The sequence below is a fragment of the Mytilus galloprovincialis genome, chromosome 3, assembly GCF_965363235.1.
Source record: "Mytilus galloprovincialis chromosome 3, xbMytGall1.hap1.1, whole genome shotgun sequence".
In the NCBI taxonomy this organism is placed as follows: domain Eukaryota; kingdom Metazoa; phylum Mollusca; class Bivalvia; order Mytilida; family Mytilidae; genus Mytilus; species Mytilus galloprovincialis.
The window spans coordinates 1,732,134-1,742,676 of record NC_134840.1 but is presented as its reverse complement, the minus strand read 5'-3'; positions in this window follow the sequence as shown (position 1 = coordinate 1,742,676).

Below are 10,543 nucleotides of genomic sequence, written 5' to 3'. Positions count from 1 at the left end.
TTACATTTCGAAATCATACTTTTAAATAAAGGAAAATTCTTAAAATCTAAGTACACGTTTTTCTTTGACAAAGAATTTATTTAAATGTTATGATTAGCTTTATATAAAAAATGAATATAACAAGACAGTAGAAAATCAGTTGATAAAGTATAGCTTACAAACAACTGTTTGGTTTCAAAGGTAATTAGTCAATAATAATATATTCAAAGGTCATTAAAGTGACGGAAGACAGCAAACACAATGAAACGTACGAAATGATTAATAAGAATGCGTTTAAAAATATATATATATTAACTGAAGAAAAACAAAAATACAAACTCAATCAGTGATACTTAAACAGAATGTTGGGTTAACAATTAGTTATTTTGTTTAATGCATTAACGTTGAAATCGTGTTGGTCATTTATAACTTTTTATCAATAAATCTAAATACGTAATAATAGGCAAATTTGAAAACGTATGCAACTGGTGTGCGGTAACTTCTTTGTAGTCACGAAGCCTAGATGAAATGTTAGAACTATGACACATCATAGTGAAACGTTTTTATGTATTTCGTCATTTAGTTACATTGTTATTGTATCAGATTACTTGTTCTCATCGGCAGTTTTAAAATCATTCGTTATAACCAATTGTTATCTCATTCGGTAAGAGTTTATTTGTTTAATTTTAAATTAATCATGCAGTGATAATCTGGAACCCCGTGGCTCCAATTATTCAAGTGTTTCGTGCTCTTGTTAACCTCTTATCTGTTGAATATTTGTTAGGAGATTTTAATCAAAATTGTTATGGGGCTTATATGGCAAATAGAGTGTAATAGAAGAGAGAAAAAGCTTTGAGATTGTGCAAATGCATTGTTGAGCCTGCAGTGTAGATGTTGCACAAATGTTATAACTGTTACTTTATTAACACATTTTATTTTGAATTATACAGTATTGAATGTTTAAGCTACTTTGTGTAAATGTTTACTTACAAACCTTCGTTCAGACTACACTATGATTCATTTATTTATTTCCGTAACCAGGCTTTCCTTAATCACGCTACCAAAGTTTATCATTGCCATTTGACTTCCGCGTACAGGTGAAAGAAACAACCTACAACTAATACAACCCAGCTTGTCAAACCTTCTTCGAACTTTATGAATCTTTGGCAGAAGCTTTTTATGATTGATGTCTGAGGTAAAAGTTTGAAAGTATTTTTTATTCAATTATTGTCATAATACACTTGAACATCTATGAAAATTAATTATTTCATGTCCATATAAAGAAATTTGCACAAACAAGAGGTTTAATTTGATCGAGTGCTGCTCCTTTTATACATATTTTAAAGTAACTGGTTTGGACATTATCTCTTAAACCAATGACCATTAGATCCCAAAGCAACACAATTAATACATTAAATATAAGATATAAACAGAATTGACTCAAAGTATGTTTATTCAATGGTGGGTTTTCAATGACAGAAATGGTGTCTTATTTTCCATAACTTGTTAGCTACAGAGAGCTTCGCCAACTCGAACCCACTACCAGTAGATGATTTTGCCTGGACCAGATTGGGGCCCTCAACCCCATCGCCGAGGTTTGGGCGTACACTTTAGAATAGCCCCGCTACACTACTGCTTTTATAACCACTGGGTCGACGTCTTTGCTGGTGGACATTTTGTCCCCGAGGACATCATCCGCCCAGTAGCAAAACTACAATTGCATGGATTTACGAAGATCAAACAGGAAACAGGCTCGGACGTCGTCCAGTATAAAAAGGTCCGAAACAGACGTCACCATGGACACGGTGTCGTCTGATACGGCAGGTGTCCCCTCATCACCAGACATGACAAATATCTCAAACATGACTCATTCAAATCATCGTCCAAGTGACAATAGCAATATTACACATATACAGCCATGTTCAGTTCTCCTTAAAGACATTTTGGTTTTTGATGACACAGTACAACACTGTCGCATTTCAAAATATGAGACCAAAGGCTGCAAAACGTGTGCAATTTTAATTACAGATACTGAATTCACTAGCAATTTGACCAAGAAGTCATATTTTACAAGAAGTTACAGTAATCTGAATTGTAAATCGATAAATGTCGTCTACGGATAAGTTTGCAACCTTTGCGGATTGGTATACGTCGGTGAAACGAAAGGAAGGCCGAGCAAACGTATTTGCGGTCATAGATCAGACATTAACCTCAATGCTAACGACATTCTATACCAGCATTTCAATCAGCCCGATCATTCTATCGTTTCTATGACAGTTCGCATTATCGAAAAGATATATCAAAGCTCTAACAATCCTAATCTTTCAACGACTCTCCGTAGACAAAAAGAGGACTACTGGATTAGACAATTGGGAACTGCAACACCTTATGGTTGCAATGACAAAATTGATGGTATAGGTATTCTATCTTGTCCTTCGTGTAACTCGGTGAATGTGATGAATATCTTCAACTCGACTCCTTGACGTAGACGCAGTCATGGTCATCGTCATTATGAATCACCTTCTCTGCATGATGTCTCTTTTAATGATTTGCTGCCATTTATGCAAAAGCCGTTAGGTATTCATCACATTCGCTTCAAACTTTATTCATTACCCCTTTCAAAACTGCATTCTCTGATTAATTTAAATTTGGAATCCACTGTTTCAAACCCTCATTCAAACCAATACAAACTTGAACCTATAATTTCAGATATTGCAGACTTTTGAAGCCAGTCCGCATTGGAAAAGATGAAAAAGAGAAAAGATCTTTCCTTAATCTTTCCTTTGCCAACAAAGGTCTCGATGGCGTCAACTAAGGCAATATTCTCATCATAAATCAGTTCAACCAAAAGTATCTCATTATTTCAAAGACCAGTCTGTACCCATCATTTCTTATACCTATAGCAAACCTATTGCAACTAAAATGTTTAATAACAAACACGTTTTGGAGGATCTCGATGTTGACGACTTCAAGTCTAAACCTCCTGATTGCACTTGTGTTAGTTCCCAATTCACATATAATCCTGCTGGCCACGTAATTACCGGTGATCTCAACATTGTCAATAACACTTCTCTACGAATTGTATTATCGAAAGGTCCGAAATATCGTGAGCCTAAATCCATCAACTGGGAATACAACTTTAAAATTTTGATTGATTCAGTCGAGGATTATGCCAGGCAATTGGCTAAGCGCGAGAAGGAAGACGTAGACACTCTTTCCGAATGGATTAAGGCAGTGAGGTCATTGATACAAACCATAATTAATGTACTGAATGGGACTATCAATGCCAATCTTTAAAGACCCAAATGTTGCAAAACACCTATCCTACCTCCATGACAAATATGTTGTTGTCCCCGCAGAAAAAGCCCAAAACAACATCGTTTTTGTGTGTAAAAATCATTACATTAACTGCTTGATAAACGAATTAGGTATTTCCAATTCACTTGGAAACTCAACATATACCCTCACGACATTTACCAAAGAGGAAATCTTGGATAATCATAGGTCTGTTCTATGTTCCTTTGGAATTTCAACTAAATATGACGAACTGGTTCTTCCATCACTGTATTGGATGCCTAAACTACATAAGTGTCCTTACAAACAACGGTGTATTGCTGGGTCTTCCAAGTGCTCAACGAAACGTCTTTCTAAATTATGAACATTTATTTTTAACTGTCCCTTTGGAAATTTCGTCCCTCTTTTATCAGCAATCAACGACAGGCTTCAAAGTTATTGTGAAACTGCTTTTTCTAAAGGTGGCGTGAATCAGATGTGGATACTTAAAAATTCCAAAGATCTTTTAGAGTACATATAATCTCTTTCATCTTGTAACAGTATTAAAACATTTGACTTTTTTACACTTTACTCATTCCAAACTAAAAGACAATTTGAAAGAGTTGGTATTGCTTTGCTTCATAAAATAGAATGGCCTACGTAGATACAAGTATCTTGTCTTAGGGAGGGATAAATCCTACTTTGTAAAGGATCACTCTGATTCAAACAAAAAATTCTCAGAAACTGATATTATCAAGATGCTCGATTTCTTGATTGACAACATATTTGTTACGTTCAGAGGACGTGTTTTTCAACAGACTGTCGGCATTCCAATGGGAACAAACTGTGCCCCTTTTCTTGTCGACTTGTTTTTTTATTATTATGAGGCTGACTTAATGGGGGAACTTTTTAGGAAGAAAGACAAGAAGTCAGCAATATCCTTTAACTCTACTTTCCGCTATGTAGATTATATTCTTTCACTAAATAATTCAAAAATTGGTGACTATGTGGAACGCATCTATCCCATCGAACTACAGATAAAGGATACTACAGATACAGTTAAGTCGGCCTCATATCTGCACTTACATCTAGAAATTTACAATGAGGGTTGGTTGATAATAAAACTTTACGACAAAAGATATGATTTCAGCTTTCCAAATGTGAACTTTCTATTTCTTAGAAGCAACATTCCAGCAGCACCTGCATAAGGGGTATATATCTCCCAATTAATACGATATTCCCGTGCTTGCATTTTCTATCATGATTTTCTTGATAAATGGTTGCTGCTCACAAGGAAGCTATTAAACCAAGAGTTCCAAATGGTGAAGTTGAAATCATCCTTTCGTAAATTTTACGGACGCCATCACGACTTGGTTAACCGTTATGGAATAACCGTTTCACAAATGATATCAGATATGTTCCTTACGTCGTAACTACAATCCCCTTCCTTTTCATGAATGTGACCTACCTAATAAGACTACATACCGGATTTGATATCACATAAACAACACGACGGGTGCCACATGTGGAGCAGGATCTGCTTACCCTTCCGGAGCACCTGAGATCATCCCTAGTTTTTGGTGGGGTTCGTGTTGTTTATTCTTTAGTTTTCAATGTTGTGTCATGTGAACTATTGTTTCTCTGTTTGTCTTTTTCATTTTTAGCCATGGCGTTGTCAGTTTATTTTAGATTTATGAGTTTGACTTTCCCTTTGGTATCTTTCGTCCCTCTTTTGTGATGGAAATGAACGACTGCAAACCTTGCTTTACTAAATTTAAAGGGAACAGCTGTCATTATAATTTGTTGACTCATTGGTTTTCTACTCCACTAGGACAGGGATTTTCACATGAAAGTGGACGTATTAGATATTTTTTTTACTTTCGATCATTATACTCTTTAAGCAAATGATCTTACATGGTCCATGTGCATCAGACAATGACGTCGATGGTTTGTTTGATGTAACGATATGTCTGTCCAGTTTGGATTAAACAAGCACAACCATGGATAAAAAGGGTTCGATATTGGCCCCCGAAGCGAGTTGTGTCATATTTTTGCAGTTTTGGTATTTTATTTGTACCAATAGGTTCTAAGGATTCGCTAAATGAGCATTTGGAATGGAGAATTTCTTTTTCTGTGGCAGAAAAGCATCTGATAGTCTCGTTTACACACACTCAGCTTTTTTGTTAATATGCTCTTTTGAAACTTTTGTTTAAGCAAGTTATTGATAAAGAAGAGAAATTCAACGGATTACTATGTTCATATTTCATGAAAACCATACTTTTCTGGGTTTCTGAGGAATTCGATTCATCCCTATGGCGACCTAATAATATGCTGCCTCGTTTCATGAATTGTTTTAGACGACTTATTTATTGCAATACCTACAAATGTCTTCCTCATTATTCTATAATCGAAAACAATTTTTGAAAAGCAGATTGAACAGACAACAACATCAGCACTTTTTTATATTTCTAAATGACTTGAGCGGAATATATTGTTTTATAAATTATGTACTATTGAAATTCTTCAACAACGCTCCTATTATTTCAAAGACGTCTGACACTGAAATTGTTTGCCGTAAACTTAATGCCATTTCTCTTCAAAATGCACGACCGTATCTCCGGATCTTGGGAATGATCAGTATATTAGACTCCTCATCTCGGAATTTAAAATGAGGACAACTATTTATCAAGATATTTTTTCAATATTTAAAAGCACAATGATTTCTTGCCGTTTATAGTTGTCATTATTATAACAAGGCATTTTTATAGCGCATTATATAAAAATACAATTACTCTAAGCGCTTTACATGTTAAAACAAAAGTACACAAGTTCGTACATACACGAAATAACAAAGTTAAAAATATACCGAAATATGTATAAAGCATACATCAAATCAACTTTAAAAGTGTGTTAAAAGAATTATTAATGAATAAGTAAAAATTTGAAAACTTGTTATCTTAACTAAATATTTCTAAAATTTGCAGAATTTTGTATTTAAAAATAAGTTACTAAAATATTTCAGCTCGTAAAAAAAAAAATACAAAAGTTATATCAAAATATACAGAAACACATGAATTCAGAATAAAATGTACAAAATATTAAAAATCAACATCAGTCAAATACAACCAACAGTTCCAGTTTTTAACTATGAGCGATCCACAATGCAACTTTGAAAAGATGCGTCTTTAGTCCTTTCATAATAGTTCTAGCGATTGTTCATTTCGAATATTTGTTGGAATGCTATTCCACAGAGTCCCGGCCGCCACATCGAATCTCCGTTCACCATACATTTTGGTCCGTGCATTTTTTGGCATCTCAATTAAAGAAGCATTTTCAGATCGCAACGATCGTGCTGGTTTGTAAAAATGTATTAGTTCACTAAGATACGAAGGTGCAAGTCCATGCAAGGCTTTGAATGCGTAAAGCAACAATTTGTACTGACATCGGCATTTGAAAAGTAGCCAATGAAGAGTCATAAGTGTTGGAGTTCAAACTTCTTTTTGCGGGTCACTAGTCTGGCAGCTAGAGTTTTGCAAGCGTCCTCCGTTATATATGATCGAATCAATCTGATGGAAACAGGATTTGGCAATTGCAGTGGGATTCTGTCAGCTGTTAGACAAAAGCATGGATATTAACGCCAATCATGCTAACAAATATAGATATAAACTATCAAAGCAATATTTGACGTTCTTTTTCATAGGATTACACGGTGATGCAGTTTCATGTTGGATGTACTTACTACTATTGTATTGGCCTGTATACTACCTCTCTCAAGCTTATAAGTCATGCTTTAAAACAATGCGACCCTGATAAAATATTTGTCCGTGGTAGTAAACTGTATACCCATCAACTATCTGTGATTTAGAAAGAAGAAATACGACGAAAGATATGGAAAAGCAGACATGCATTTCTACAAGCATCATGTTATAAATTTGATATTTTTTTATTATAATTCTCGCGTTATTCCTCGTGAGTTGGATGTACAGGCTACCACACTAGCTTACATACCTCCAATTGTCTATATTTATTTTCTACGATTCCTATGCTTTTACAGGTTACAGGAAGAGTCCATGTGTATTCAGGCCATTCGTGACTTACGGATATCTGTCATTAGAAGACATCCTAAAAATTATATACATTCAGTGGGAGAAGCCTACCATTGTTCAGCAGTAGCCTTGTTGATCGTTGGACAAACGATGGCCGGATCGTCGATATTATTTTGCTTGTATTAAATTATAGGTTGTTTTGCTTTTACTGTTGCAGAAATATTAGAATATTGCTTTGACTTATGGTTCATAAAATAAATCAAAGATAATGAATAGGGTTTTGTTTTGAGAGACGAATAAGTCCTTAAAACTCCATTAATAAAGATACAAATAAACTCATCATAGATACCAGGACTAAATTTTGTATATACGCTAGACGCGCGTTATGTCTACAAAAGACTCATCAGTGACGCTCGAATCCAAAAAAGTTAAAAAAAAAAAAAAAAAAAAAAAAAAAAAGCCAAATGAGGTACGAGTTTGAAGAGCTTTGATGACCAAAATTCCTAACAGTTTTGCCAAATCCAGCTAAGGTAATCTATGCCTTATTGATTATATGTTTGGACTCAAACTACTTGTATTATTTTTCTTGACAAAAATAACTGACGTTTTGAAAAATACTAAGTTGCTATTATCTAATACGATAATCGTCATAAAATATCTTTCTCCAAAGCAATGAGTGCTAACTTCTTATCTTTCTTCCTAAGAAGTTCCTGTATGAAGTCAGCCTCATAATAATAAAGAAACCAGTCGGTAGGAAGAGAGGCACAATTTGTTCCCATTGGAATGCCGACAGTCTGTTGAAAAACACGTCCTTCGAACGTAACAAATATGTTATCAATCAAGAAATCCTGATAATGTCAGTTGCAGAGATTTTTTTTGTTTTGTTGATTCTTTACAAAGAAGGATTTATCCCTCCCTAAGACAAGATATTTGTTTCACAATAATTTTGAAGCCTATTTTTGATTGCTGATAAAATAGATATTTTAAATAATTTAGAAAGAGGTTTCGTGGTGCACTTAGAAAGTATACCTGAATACCTAAATTATCTGATACACTTGCATATCTTTAGGCAAAGTTGACTTTAGATGAATTTGGCTATTTATTTTAGGCATTTTTGACATATAGCTCTTCAACGGTTTCGGTAATTATACATTTTCGGATTTCAAATGTTTGGCTCTGAGCGTTCCTGGTAAAGGTAATTCCAGAAAAGCGCTTCGGACGTAAAAAATTATTAAACGTGTTCCTTTCATTTTTTTTATAGGTGTTCCATTAACTTTTCCTATTTACACTGTTGTGAGCCTTTTGATTGTGTTACTTTATTTTATTCCAGCAACCTGGTTTATGTACCTTGTTTGGTACAATTGCATGCGTTACTAAGTCTTATTAAGAGTGTGTGACTTTGTTTTATTTCAGCAATTAGGTTTATGTACCTTGTTTGGTACAATGGCATTCGCTATTAAGTCTTCAATTTGTTTGTTACACGTAGATCGTTTAATCAGTTTTATATTTCTACATGTTCTTTAACACTCACAATGTTTATTTGTAAACTAAAAATGTTGTTTGATTAAGACAATTACCCATCAAAGTTCGAATGAAGTGGGTGTAAGCAATTATAGGATCCACGTCAACTCTGTGTTTTTGTTAGATGTATTTCTATTTGTATTCATCTGATGAGTTAAGACCTTTTTAACTGACTTTTGTATTTTGCTGTTACGCCATTGTCGCAGGTTAGGGGGTTAGGATCCCGCTAACATGTTTTAACTCCACCACATTTTATATATATGTGCTTTTCCCAAGTCAGGAGCCTGTATTTCAGTGGTTGTCGTTTTTTTAGGTGTTACGTATTTGTTTTTTCTTTTATTTTTTGTATAAAGGTTAGGCCGTTAGTTTTCTCGTTTTATTTGTCATTTAGGAGCCTATTATAACTGAGTATGAGGTATAGGTTTTGCTTATTGTGGAAGGCCTAACAGTGACCTATCGTTGGATTGATAGACACCGTATTTGACAAGGTTGAGATTTTGGGGAATCATAAGTCCTGTATTGCGTCAATGAACATTACATTGGACAGCAAATCTGAATATTTACATTTTTTGAATTTGATGCTTTAGCTCCACAAAGTTCCGTACAAACAACGGTAAATTGCATCTGCATGTTTCACAAAACTATGGTCTATTATACCATTTTCTACATTTGAAAATGCCTGTACCAAGTATGGAATTTTGCAGTTCCTTTCCACTCGTTTTTTATGTGTTTTGTCATTTGATTTTGCCATGTGATTATATGGACTTTCCGATTAGATCTTCCTCTGAGTTCAGTATTTTTGTGATTTTACTTTTTAGAAAGACAGAGTTATGTCCGAAATAAACAAAGGAATCTCAGAAATACTTTGAAACTGTTCACTCGTCTAGTGTTATTAACATGTATGTATGTAAAGTCTTTAAAATGCAAAGAAAAAATCTTGACAATTTTAAACCTCGATATTTCTCTGCAAATAAGTTTACCACAACCCTGTATACCACCAATCCATATGTGAAATTAAACATCGGATCAAAGAATAATGCACAATAATGAATTAATGCTTTTAACTATAAGGATGGTAGCTTACGCTATACATTTATTATTTTTGGATACAATACGGCATATATTTTTTTTATAGTAAAAACAAAGATAAAACATGCCTTATAGATCGATCGAGTGATCAGTATGCTGGAGTTTCGCATTGATAACAAATTTGTTTGATTTGGAGCTAGACTTTTTAACAATTGTCGGGAATCCTATCGAAACAAACTTAGCATCTTTTCTTGTCGACATCTTATCTTATAATGAGTCGGGGTTCCAAATATCAGACACCTGTCAAAACATGGAAAATCAAAGAAGAGAGATCATTTAATTTCACATTCAAACTTTTCTGATTGGGTTTCATTAAGCTATCCCCCAGAACTAGAAATCAAAGAAACATTATTTACAGCTTCCTCTATCTCATTCTTAAACTTTTACATCTGCTACTCAAACATTTTGAAACATCACAAGTGTCTCATCAAAAATTGGGTTAACCAGGGTTAATATGTCAAAGAACGTCTCATTCTTTTTCTCAAAAAACGAAATCATTAGAATACACCAAGACCTTGTTTATTTATATTCCGTATGAAAATTTATACACGATTGTCTTGAAGTGAAGATTCGATGTCCAAACATCATACAAATTACTTGATATTTGTTCTTTGATTTGTCTTTGTTAATTATTA